The sequence below is a fragment of the Colossoma macropomum genome, unplaced genomic scaffold (genome assembly GCF_904425465.1).
Source record: "Colossoma macropomum unplaced genomic scaffold, Colossoma_macropomum, whole genome shotgun sequence".
In the NCBI taxonomy this organism is placed as follows: domain Eukaryota; kingdom Metazoa; phylum Chordata; class Actinopteri; order Characiformes; family Serrasalmidae; genus Colossoma; species Colossoma macropomum.
In genome coordinates this window covers 1,718,438-1,730,637 of record NW_023495965.1, presented here as the reverse complement: position 1 = coordinate 1,730,637, position 12,200 = coordinate 1,718,438, and positions in this window count along the sequence as shown.

The following is a 12,200-nucleotide window of genomic DNA, read 5'->3' as shown; positions in this document are numbered from 1 at the left end:
AACAAGGGCAACTTCTTGGACGACACCAGCAGGTCCTGTCAGGAGTGACTCAGTCCCTGGAGTCCATCGCTCACCAACAGGCAGAACAGCAGGCACAGTTGGCCCAACTGGTCGCCAGTGTGCGAGGATTAACGGGCCAACTACAGAGTATGAGTCTCACTGAAGCTGCAGCCAGTCCAGGGCATCATACCACGACAGCGGAACCACCCCTCGCAGTCTTTCCGGTCAGTAAACCCGAGAAATTTGACGGAGACCCAGTGAAATGTCATGGATTCCTGCTTCAGTGCTCAGTGTATTTTGACAATTCACCTGCTAGCTCAGACCAGGCTAAGATTGCTTTCATAGTCTCTAGATTAGCTGGGAAAGCTTTAGAATGGGCTACCGCTAGCTGGACTCAGATACACCGTCTCACTTATGAACTTTTTATCAAGGACTTTAAGATGGTGTTTGATCATTCATACGAGGGTAAGGTTAGCGGGGAATTATTAATGAAGCTCCATCAGGGGAATCGCTCTGTGGTGGACTATTCATTAGAATTTCGAACCCCGTGAATGCTGCGCCTGACCACAAAAAAGCACAGCGCCGACCCCTGGACAGCACGTGGAGTTCACTCCACGTGCTAATGTGGTGAGTGTGCCCACAAAGGGATTGGTGTCTAAATCTGTAATGTTGCCAGTGATTATCTACTGTCATCCAAACTCTCTTATCGTTTCAGCCTTGATCGATTCCGGTGCGGAGGGGAACTTCATCCATGCCAGACTGGTGGAAGAACTACAAGTTCCCGTGAAGACCCTCCAAACCAAGCTTAAAGTGGCTGCTTTGGATGGAGGACCAGTAGGAGTTGGCACCATCTCCCAAGTCACGAGTCCATTAGAACTAGAAACAAGTGCCCTACACAAAGAAAAACATAATCCCATTATCTCCTGGTCCGAACACACTATCACTAGATGGTCTGAATATTGCCTTTAGTCATGCCTGATTACTCCTTCCTTATCCCTATGTTCTACCTTGGTGGAAAGTCCAAACGCTGAGTCCGTTTTTGAAATCCTCCCTGAATACCTTGATTTGAAAGAAGTGTTCAACAAACAGAACGCCACCAAACTGCCACCTCACAGACCCTATGATTGCGCTATAGAGCTCATAGAAAACCCTGTTTTCCCCAAAGCCAGGATTTATCCTCTGACCCAAGATGAGCAGAAGGCTCTCGACGTCTACATCCAAGAAGCCCTCAGTCAAGGATTCATTAGACCATCCACATCCCCCATAGCCTCCGGTTTTTTTTTTTATAAAGAAAAAAGATAGCGGCCTCCGTCCTTGCATTGATTATAGAGCCCTCAATCAAATTTCCAAGGTCTACCCATATCCTCTTCCATTGGTGCCGGTCGCCTTGGAACAACTTCAGGGGGCCAAGTATTTCACCAAGTTAGACTTACGTAGCGCATATAATCTTATTAGGGTGAAGGAGGGTGATGAGTGGAAGACTGCCTTTTTGACCACCAGGGGGCACTACGAATATCAGGTAATGCCATTTGGGCTCTCTATCACCCCCTCTGTATTTCAAGCATTTATTAATGATGTTCTCAGAGACATGTTAGGACACTATGTCATCGCATACCTGGACGATATCCTTGTCTATTCACCCAACTTAGAGGTACATTTACAACACGTTTGATCGGTTCTACGTAGACTCTTGCAGAATAATCTGTTTTTAAAAGGGGAAAAATGTGAGTTCCATTTACAGTCCGTGTCGTTCCTAGGGTACATCATTAGTCAGCAACACGTCACTATGGACGATCACAAAGTGGATGCCGTGGTTCAGTGGCCAACCCCCAAGTCTGTCAAAGATGTGCAGCGATTTCTGGGTTTTGCTAACTTTTATCGTAGGTTTATTTGTAATTTTAGTAGTATCGCTGCCCCTCTCACATCTTTGTTAAAGGGAAACCTCAAGAGAATCACATGGAATGCACAAACAGAGAAAGCCTTCCAGCGACTCAAAGAGGCGTTCACCTCCACTCCTATTCTTAAACACCCTGACCCTGCCCAACCATTTGTGGTAGAGGTGGATGCCTCGGAAACCGGCGTGGGCGCAGTTTTATCCCAACGGACTGGCTCTCCTCAGAAACTACACCCCATCGCTTTTTACTCACATAAGTTATCCCCCGCTGAGAAAAATTACGGGATAGGGGATTGAGAGTTGCTGGCGGTCAAGCTGGCCCTGGAGGAATGGAAACATTGGCTGGAGGGAGCCCATCACCCTTTTTCAGTAATCACGGACCATAAGAACTTGGAATATCTCCGTAATGCGAAAAGGCTAAATCCTTGTCAAGCCAGGTGGTCTCTGTTCTTTGCTAGGTTTCAGTTTAGCATCACATATAGACCTGGCTCTCACAACATTAAGGCAGATGCCTTGTCCCGCCTTCATCAGGGGGAAAAGACCACACCAGGCCCGGAGAACCCAGAACGCATTCTGCCCCCTGAAGTCACCATATCTTCTATTCGATGGGAGATAGATGAGGCAATAGAAAGAACCAATCGTGGTCTAGACTTACCCAGCCAATGCCCCCCAGATAAGTTCTATGTACCAGAAGCTTTCCGCACACAGCTTGTTACATGGGCTCATTCATCTTTGACGTCAGGACATCCAGGGGAAACCCGCACACACAAACTCCTAGCACAACGCTATTGGTGGGAATCCATGACCAGAGACATACATTCATTGGTCTCTTCCTGCTCCATTTGTTCTCAGTGCAAGACACCCAAGACGTTACCTGCAGGAAAGCTAATGCCACTACCCGTACCTCACAGACCGTGGTCCCACCTCGCTGTAGACTTTGTAACTGACCTGCCAGAATCACAAGGGTTTACCACCATTCTTACTGTGGTGGACCGATTCTCCAGAGGGGTATGGTTCGTACCTTTCCCAGCTATTCCCAGTGCCTTTCAGACAGCTTTAACCTTGTTTCAACAGGTTTTTCATAATTTTGGAATTCCTGAAGACATAGTTTCTGACAGGGGGCCTCAGTTCACCTCTCAGGTATGGGCAGCATTCTTCGAACAGATTGGGGTGTCAATTAGTCTCACTTCAGGGTATCACCCACAAGCTAACGGACAGTGTGAGAGGGTGAATCAAGAACTGGGAAAGTTTTTATGATTGTTCTGTCATGACAATCCCTCTGACTGGGCTAGATATTTGGTATGGGCAGAAATGGGCCAAAACTCTTTAACCAGTTCTGTCACGCGGATGACCCCTTTTTAGTGCTTCCTAGGCTACCAGCCACCCTTAGCTCCATGGACTGGCGTGCAGACGGACGTTCCGGCAGTAGACGAATGGATGAAACGAAGTGAGCAGGTATGGGAGGACACCCATCAACGCACTTCAGAGAAACAAGGAACAAGCCGACCATCATCGAGGACCGACGCCGCTATACCAGCCAGGGGATCGAGTGTGGCTGTCCACGAAGGATTTCCGTAACCCAGAGGGAAGTAGTAAAAAACTGCAGCCCAAGTACATTGGGCCTTTCAAGATAGTTAAACGCATTAATGAGGTGACATATAGATTAGACATACCCCCTCGCTTTCGAGTCTCCAGATCCTTTCATGTATCTCTTCTTAAACCTGTTGTTACAGGGCCCTTGGACGAGGCCATGCCAGACATCGCACCACCCCTGCCAGAGGTGATAAATGGGGCTCCGGTATACACAGTCCGTAGGTTGCTGGACTCCAGGAGATGTAGCGGGCAGCTGCAGTATCTGGTGGATTGGGAGGGGTATGGCCCAGAGGAACAATGCTGGGTGTCTGCTAAAGACATACTGGATCCGGCTCTGGTTGCTGACTTTCACAGCCGACACCCACAGAGGCCGGCTCCTCGCCCCAGAGGTCGCCCGCGTAAGCAGCTGCCCTGCTCTCGTCCTACCCGTCTACGAACCTCTCAGGGAGAGGATCCGTTGGTCCAGCACCTCGGCGGTGCGATTCACGCCCCTGTTCGGAGATCTGGTGGTGCACGTGGTGGTCGTCCTGGTCGGCCTCGCTCCGAGGCCCACCCGGACTCTTTGGGGGAGGGTACTGTCACGCATCGGGAAGATTCGGACTTCATTTCCCAGCATGCATGTGGAGATCACATGTCAAAACAACTTCCCTCGGACTCGGAAACCGAAACAGACTCCATTGCCCACAATCCTTCAGGAGATCACATGACATCAGACAATAGCACACGCACCTATCAGCGTTCCCGATCGCCTGAATACTAATGTTGTGCACCTGTGTATCTTGTCATATGACTGTATTAGTTCAGTATATAAGCCCGGGCTTTAGATGTAGACATTGCGAGGTATTGTTTATTCCAAGAACTTACCAAGCGTTATATTTCTGATTGTCTTTGCCTGTTATGACCTGTGCTTTGTTTCCCTGACCTTGTTTTTTGCCTAACCCCTTGGTACTTCTGCCTGCTGTTTGTGGATCTGTGTTTTTGGCTTGTTCTTTGACCATGATTTTTGCTTTATCCCTTTGATCTTGACTGCCTGGTATTATTATCACAATTGTGATCTGGCTGGCTTTTTTGGATTTGACCCACGCCTGTTTTCTGACTACGGCTTTGCCTGACGATAATAAAACAACTGTTGCTCCTTTTATCCGCGAGCGTCTGAATTCTGTTGAATCGTCACAGAATGTTTGAATCTTTTTTTCACATTTTTATTAAAACCAAAATGTTTTCATTTATATTTGAATCCAAGTACATTTTCATGTTTTTTTTTCATTAAAACATAGTCTCATATTTTTCAACTCTTTTAATATGTTTTTTCTTGTGTGTGTGTTTGAATAAAGTAAACATTTTTTAAAGCGTAGCGATTTTATTGAAATATATAATCACACAGACGTTAAAAGATCATTTTGTAATCATTTATTGATAAAATCACAACGGTAAACACAACTTTGCACGCCGTGTACAATATGACAGTAAGAATCTGTCCGCAGCAAACTTTTTACATATTTTTTAACAGAGCGATCATTTTCTCGTAAATCGGTGGAATAAGAATTTAGAACCTGAGAAAACGTAAGACCCTTCATATGCTGTTTTAGAAAATACACGCAGTGATGACCGCAGCCGTCGGACGTATAGTCTTGTACTTGCCTAGCGTTGCACAAAACTCGTCGTGAATTATTTTTTAGAAAAAGCATGATGTAACTGGGGAAAAATTCAGAGTCCGGCGGAAACCTGTAGGAATCAAAAAATTCTGCATTTCCATCTGACAGTATTAAAACAGCCAACCAATGTTCTCCAGGCCGGGTGTGAGGATGTGTATTGACAACAAAACAGGACGGAGGTGTGTGGTTTAACACCCGAGGCAGTTGATCGCAGGGGAATACGCCTCTGAAACCGAGGGTGCATCGCATGGCTTTAGCGATCTGTCTGGTGTCCATTTTTTTTTTTTTTCAAAAATAGTCCATCAGCACTTCATGTTTGTGATTAATTTCTAACACGTTGTCAAAAACCGCAAACACGATGATGTTTATGGTGTTGGGCAAAGGCACTCGAAACCGGAGGTCTAGTCTGACGTGCCCCGACTGTATTAAGGAAACGTGTTCGCCCAAGCTTTCGTCGGGGGTCAAGTTGAACGCGAATAAACAGTAGCCCTGAGAAAAATCTTCACGAGAGATGGCCAAAGGCTGGTCCCTCAACCCTCTGTCCGTAGCTTCGACCAGGCTGAAGTATTCTCGCAGGCAGCGCTGCCTGGGAAAAAGGGGTCGAAAAGGCATGGATGGGTAGGACACACCGTCCACGCTGAGATTTAAAGATTCCACGTCGTAATGATGAAAATTGAAAGGATTTCGCGCGTAAGATCCGCTAAAAGCTTCATTATGAACAAAACCTATAGCGATGAATTTTGGCACTTGGCCCAAAAATAGATTATCCTGGTTTGACACGCGACCCCCCCGCCGGCACGCTTAACACTTTCACGTTAACTCTCTCTAACGGGTACTTAGCGTTAGACTGGAGCAAAGCTGACGCGTGCCCCAGTTTCACACTGGGTGACACGTGTATTCTTTTCACGTACAAAAGGGCCGATAAAATGTGAAGTTTATAGCCCGGGTTCGGATCCGATGACATTAAAACAAACTTGTTTTTATTACGAACTAACTTGATTCTCACGTCGACGGAATTTAAAAGAAGCTTTTCCTGAAATCCAAAGTCGTTATGCAAATGTCCCATTAATTCGAACGTTCGGCTCCTTTCGCAATAAGCGCTTCGCCACGTTAACCCCTCATTGTCTCTGTTCGGGTCAGCTTCGTCCATGCGCCCCGCCGTGTCCTTGCGAAACAGCCCCGCTGCGAATTGCGAATTCAGAGTAGGTTCGGAATAGTTAAGCAAACACTCCAGAACGGCCCTGTAGGCGTACGTGGAACCGCTTTGAGAAATGAGCTTATCGCCGAGGGACAGGTCGACTTGGCTAAAAAGAGTGGCCGCGGGGTAATTGATCAAACCTACGGCCGCGCCGGCCGCCAGATCGGTTCCGTCCGCGTTGGTAACTTTGCACGTGAGGTACAAAAGCGAACGGTTCAGATCGACGTAGGTGTCCCCCGACCCCGCTATAAAAAATTCGAGGGGGCCATATCGGTGATGGCCGTGATCGGTGGCGTTTCTACATATTTGTAGGATTCTATACTGTGTTGCGTTATAGGGATCGTAAATAGGTCCAGCTCAGACTTCATGCATTCCGCCGAGGCGCTGTGTATGAGAGACATTTTTTTTTTTAATATGTCGGGCCGCACCGGTTTTCCGCTCGCTCGATCTTCTTATTCCTTAAACGAGAGGCGCGGACGAGCGCACCCGCCAGCTTCCTGTTCAGACTGAGACCTTTTGAAAAAACGCTTTTATTTTTAAAAGGTATGGCACCGCGACGCCCCGGCGGGCGCATGTGCCAATTCGCGCAGCTCAAAACCACCAGGCCTTCACCCTCCTGCCGCCTTTCCGACGCGTTTCCCAGTAATTTCCCCGCCGCTGCGGAAACCACGTCTTTTGCGATAATTTTAGCAGCGGTCTTGAGGTCAAGTCAAGTCAAGTCAAATTTATTTGTATAGCGCTTTTTACAACTGATGTTGTCACAAAGCAGCTTCACAGAAATCCATTAAAGACAAAGTTTTAACAAGAAATGTAAATCCTCCAGGTGAGCAAGCCAGGAAAAACTCCCTCAGAGCTGGGGAAGAAACCTTGGGAGGAACCAAGGCTCACATGGGGGGACCCATCCTCCTCTGGTCAAACTACCAACAAAATTATTATAATACTAATATTAATAGTAATAGTAGTAATAATAGTTAGGAGTCCATGAAAACTTCAGTGTAGAGTGGGCAGCTAGTCCAAGTCAAGTGGCGGCGACTGGGGCGTGGGCAACTGGTCTGAAGCGGATAGCAGGAGAGCTCCGCAGACAATCATCCATCAGTGTCCGTCCGGCAGGTGGGCAGTCGTTTACTCGGAAAAAGGTAGGGAGATGGAATTAGTTTTGTTCTGTTTGAGTGTATTTAAAACAGAGAATGTGAACATTTCCAGAGTGTGGCTAACGACTCCGGCAGATCTGACTATAACAGCTTAACTAAAAGGAGAGAACCAAAAGGGCACACAGACACGGGAGCACCCTGAAACAATTTGGCATCCCTCCGCTCCACCGTCCACAAACCTGAGTGATGGCGTGCGAGCGGCGGGACGACAGCACCAGTGTCTCAGTTTACTATAATTCCCTGTGTCCATGGACCCCTGGATCTGCTGCCTTTATCTAAGGGGGAACATTAACTACCAAAAGCTAAACTAAACAAGTGAGTTTTCAGCCTAGATTTGAAGATTGCGACTGAGTCTGAGTCCCGAACATTTTCTGGAAGATCATTCCAGAGTTTGGGGGCTTTATAAGAAAAGGCTCTTCCCCCAGATGAAGCCTTCTGAATTCTGGGAACTATTAAAAAGCCAGCACTCTGTGATCTGAGTAATCGTGGTGGCTCATAATGGGAAATAAGGTCTTGCAGGTACTCAGGAGCCCATGTAGGGCTTTATACGTCAATAAAAGAATTTTGTAATCGATACGGAATTTAACAGGCAGCCAATGGAGTGATGATAGAACTGGACTGATATGATCAAATGTTCTGGTTTTAGTGAGAACCCTGGCTGCAGCATTTTGAACTAGTTGAAGTTTACTTAAATTCCTGCTGGTGCATCCTGACAGTAATGCGTTACAGTAATCTAGCCTTGAGGTAATAAAGGCATGTACTAATGTTTCTGCATCGTGCAGTGATAAGGCATTTCTTATTTTGGCGATGTTGCGAAGATGTAAAAAGCTGTCCTAGTGATGCTGCCTATGTGTTGATCAAATGATAAATCTGGATCAATTATGATGCCAAGATTTTTTGCTGCTGAACCAGGTATAACTGGAAAGTCAGCAAGATTTTAAATTAAATCTGGTAATTTATTTCTTGCCACTTTTGGACCCAGAAGGAGAACCTCTGTTTTGTTACTGTTTAGAAGGAGGAAGTTACGTAACATCCAGCCTTTCACATCTTTTACACAGATCTCTATTTTCTTTAGCCTGTATTTGTCATCAGGCTTGGCTGATATGTATAATTGCGTATCGTCTGCGTAACAGTGAAAGTTAATGCCATGGCTACTTATAACTGTGCCTAACGGTAACATGCATAATGTAAATAATAATGGTCCTAAAATAGAGCCTTGCGGAATTCCAAATCTTACTTGTGAATAATTGGAAGATGAATCATTTACCTTTACAAACTGATAACGTTCCGTTAAGTAAGGTTTGAACCACGATAGGGCGGTCCCTGTGATTCCAACCATGTTTTCTAACCTTTCTAGGAGAATATTGTGGTCTATCGTATCGAAAGCTGTGCTGAGGTCAAGTGATCAGAGGCAAGAAGAAGATCATTTGTTATCTTAACTAGAGCTGTCTCAGTGCTGTGATGTGGCCTGAATCCAGATTGGAATTTTTCATATATGTGGTTCTTATGTAGATATGAACTAAGTTGTGAGGCTACAGCTTTTTCTAAGATCTTAGATATGAATAGTAGGTTAGAAATAGGCCTGTAATTAGACAATACGCAGCATCAAGGTTTGGTTTCTTGATCAGAGGCTTAATAACTGCTAGTTTAAAAGCTCTGGGTACATGGCCCAGGCTAAGGGACGAGTTAACTATGGTTAAAAGAGGATTAATGATAACTGGTAGTACTTCTTTGAGTAATTTTGAGGGGATTGCATCAAGTGTGCAGGTTGTACAATTTGCAGAGTAGATAATCTTCTCTAGTTCTAACTGTGGTAGTGGGTAGAAAGTTTCCAGCCTTTCCTCTGCAACTACGTTATGTTTTATATCAGCCACATCAGATGACAGCCAAGTTGGATTTAATACTGTGGGTTGAATTTGTTGTCTAATATTTTCAATTTTATTATTAAAAAAGTCCATAAAAACATCACTGGTGAGGGTCCCGGAATCTGTGGTTCAGTGCCTGCCTGATTTTTTTGTAATTCTGGAAATCACACTAAACAGTACTCTAGGATTATATTCATTATTCTCGATCAGCGAGGCCAGATATGCTGAGCGAGCCATATTGAGAGCATTTCTATACTCTATAAGGCTGTCCTTCCAGGCCAAGTGGAACACTTCCAGCTTGGTTGATCGCCATTTCCACTCTAGTTTCCGTACTGTTTGTTTTAAGGTATGGGTTTTATCATCGTACCACAGGGCGAGCTTTTTCTGTCTTATCCTTTTGATTTTAAGTGACGCCACATTTTCTAAAGTAGATCGAAATGTGTTTTCTAAATAGTCGGTTAGTACATCTAGCTCCACTGGGTCTGATGGAGTGGAGACTAGGGTTGTTAGTTCTGGGAGGTTTTCTATGAATTGCAGAGCGGTAAATGGTTTTATTGAGCGCTTTGTAGAATAGCGAGGGGACGTACATGTATTATGGCTAAGACGTAGCTCATAAGAAATTAAGTAATGGTCAGAGATTACTGAGGTTTGCGGTAGGATACTAAGCCTGTCTATGTCAAGTCCAAGTGTCAGAACTAGATCTAAAGTGTGACTACAGTAGTGCGTAGGCCCTGTTACATTTTGGGTAATACCAACAGAGTCTAGGATTGAAGTAAACGCCTTTTTTAGTGGGTCATCTGCCTTCTCAAAATGGATATTAAAATCTCCTACAATTATTACTTTATCATTGCACACAGCTAGGTTTGCAGCGAAATCACTAAATTCTTTCAAAAATTCTGTGTAGGGTCCTGGTGGTCTGTAAATGTTAAATAATGAAAATGCCTTCTTTTTTTGTGGCCGGATTTGTAATATTGATGGAAAGAACCTCAAAAGAAGTGAAAGTGTCACATTGTTTCTGACTGATATCTAGGCTATTCTGGTAGATTACACATAATCCACCTCCTTTGCCTGATAATCGTGGGCTGTGTACATAATAATAGCCCATAGGGGTGGCTTCATTTAGTGCTGAATATTCATCCTGTCTAACCCATGTTTCAGTGAGACAGAAAACGTCAAATTTATGATCACTTATTATTTCATTTACGATGACTGCTTTTGAGTTTAGTGATCTTATATTGAATAACCCAAATTTTAGAACTGAGGTGTTGCTGCTATCATCTAAATATGATTTAATATTGATTAGGTTATTGAAACGGGCTGATTGAGTTTTTCTATATTTAGATTTTGATTTAATTCGGGGCAAAGACACAGTCTCAATATAGTGGATCCTAGGTGACGCCTCAAGGCGGTTCGCAGACGGTTGGTTTAGCCTGTCTGTCTGCGGCCTGGTCCCGGCTCTGGATTGTCAGCAGGTGTTTACACTACTCTGCTGACTAACTAAAAGGCTATGTGCTATGCTGCAAGAAAGTAAGGCAGCACCCTCCCGCGTGGGGTGGACACCATCCCTACCTATAAGACCAGGCTTGCCCTCGAAATGTAACCAATTATCTATAAAGCCCACTTTATTTTCCGAACACCACTTGGACATCCAGCAGTTTAACGCTGAGAGTCTGCTGTAGGCTTCAGCGCCGTGCCGCATTGGGATGGGACCAGAGCAGATTACGGCATCGGACATCGTCTGGGCCAGTTTAATCACCTCTCTAATGTTACCCTTAGTTACCTCAGACTGCCGCAGACGAATATCATTGGCCCCTACACGGATGACTATTCTCGAATATCTCTTATTAGCTAACAGTCTAAGGTTGCCGCTAATGTCCGGCGCTCTGGCTCCCGGTAAACAGCTAACTGTTACTGCTGGTGCCCCTAAAGGAGTAGCTAATTTCACGTGTCGAACGATCAAGTCTCCTATAACCAGAGCACTTTTAACAGGCTCCTCAGCGGGTGTTTCGCCGAGTGGGCAAACCTGTTTGACATGTGAATTGGAGGAACGTGGTGTTCTGGTGGGCTAGCTTTGGCCTCAGCGTTAGCATTAGCCTTAGCTTTCCGGCTATGTCGCCGAGACGTCACCCATTCACCCCGCTGTGAGGGCTCTAACACCGGAGTCGAGGGGGTGCTGACTCTCCCTAAGGCACCCAGGGCTGCTAGCGGTGAATCTCACTGTCTGTCCCTTAATAAATCCCGGATGCGCACCTCTAGCTGGTCCACCTTTTCCACCAGGGAGCTAACTAGCTGGCACTTAGCACAAACACAGCCACTATCATTATCGCTAGAGGTGGAAAAGGGGATTAAACTAAACATGCCACACAAGAAACCAGCAGTAGCCATGGTATTGCAGGAACTTACCGTTTCTGGTTGATTTAGGAACTTAGCAGAAAGATAGCGCTGGAGCAGTGGGTCAGCAGTCTGTGCGTCTGTGCGTCACACAGAAGCACATGAAAGCCAAGACATTTACATTGCACTCTCATGCCTAAATTAATCTGTAAATATTATTTTTTTAGATGCGAAGCAATCGATGGCTGTTGAAAATAGCTGGAACTAAAGCATAAAAACATGAAAGTAAAGACATGTACATCGCACTATCACGCCTAAATTAATCTGTGCCAACTGGAGCCATTCTGGCCAACAATCTATCTCTGCCTGCAGTCTACATGCTCCGGGGTCTACCCTGCAGAATGGACACCACAGCCACGGCCTGCCCTGACCCTCCCTCCTACGTCTGTCTCTCTCTCTCTGTCTGTGTGTGTCTCTCTCTTGCTCTCTCTCTCTCTGTCTGTGTGTCTCTCT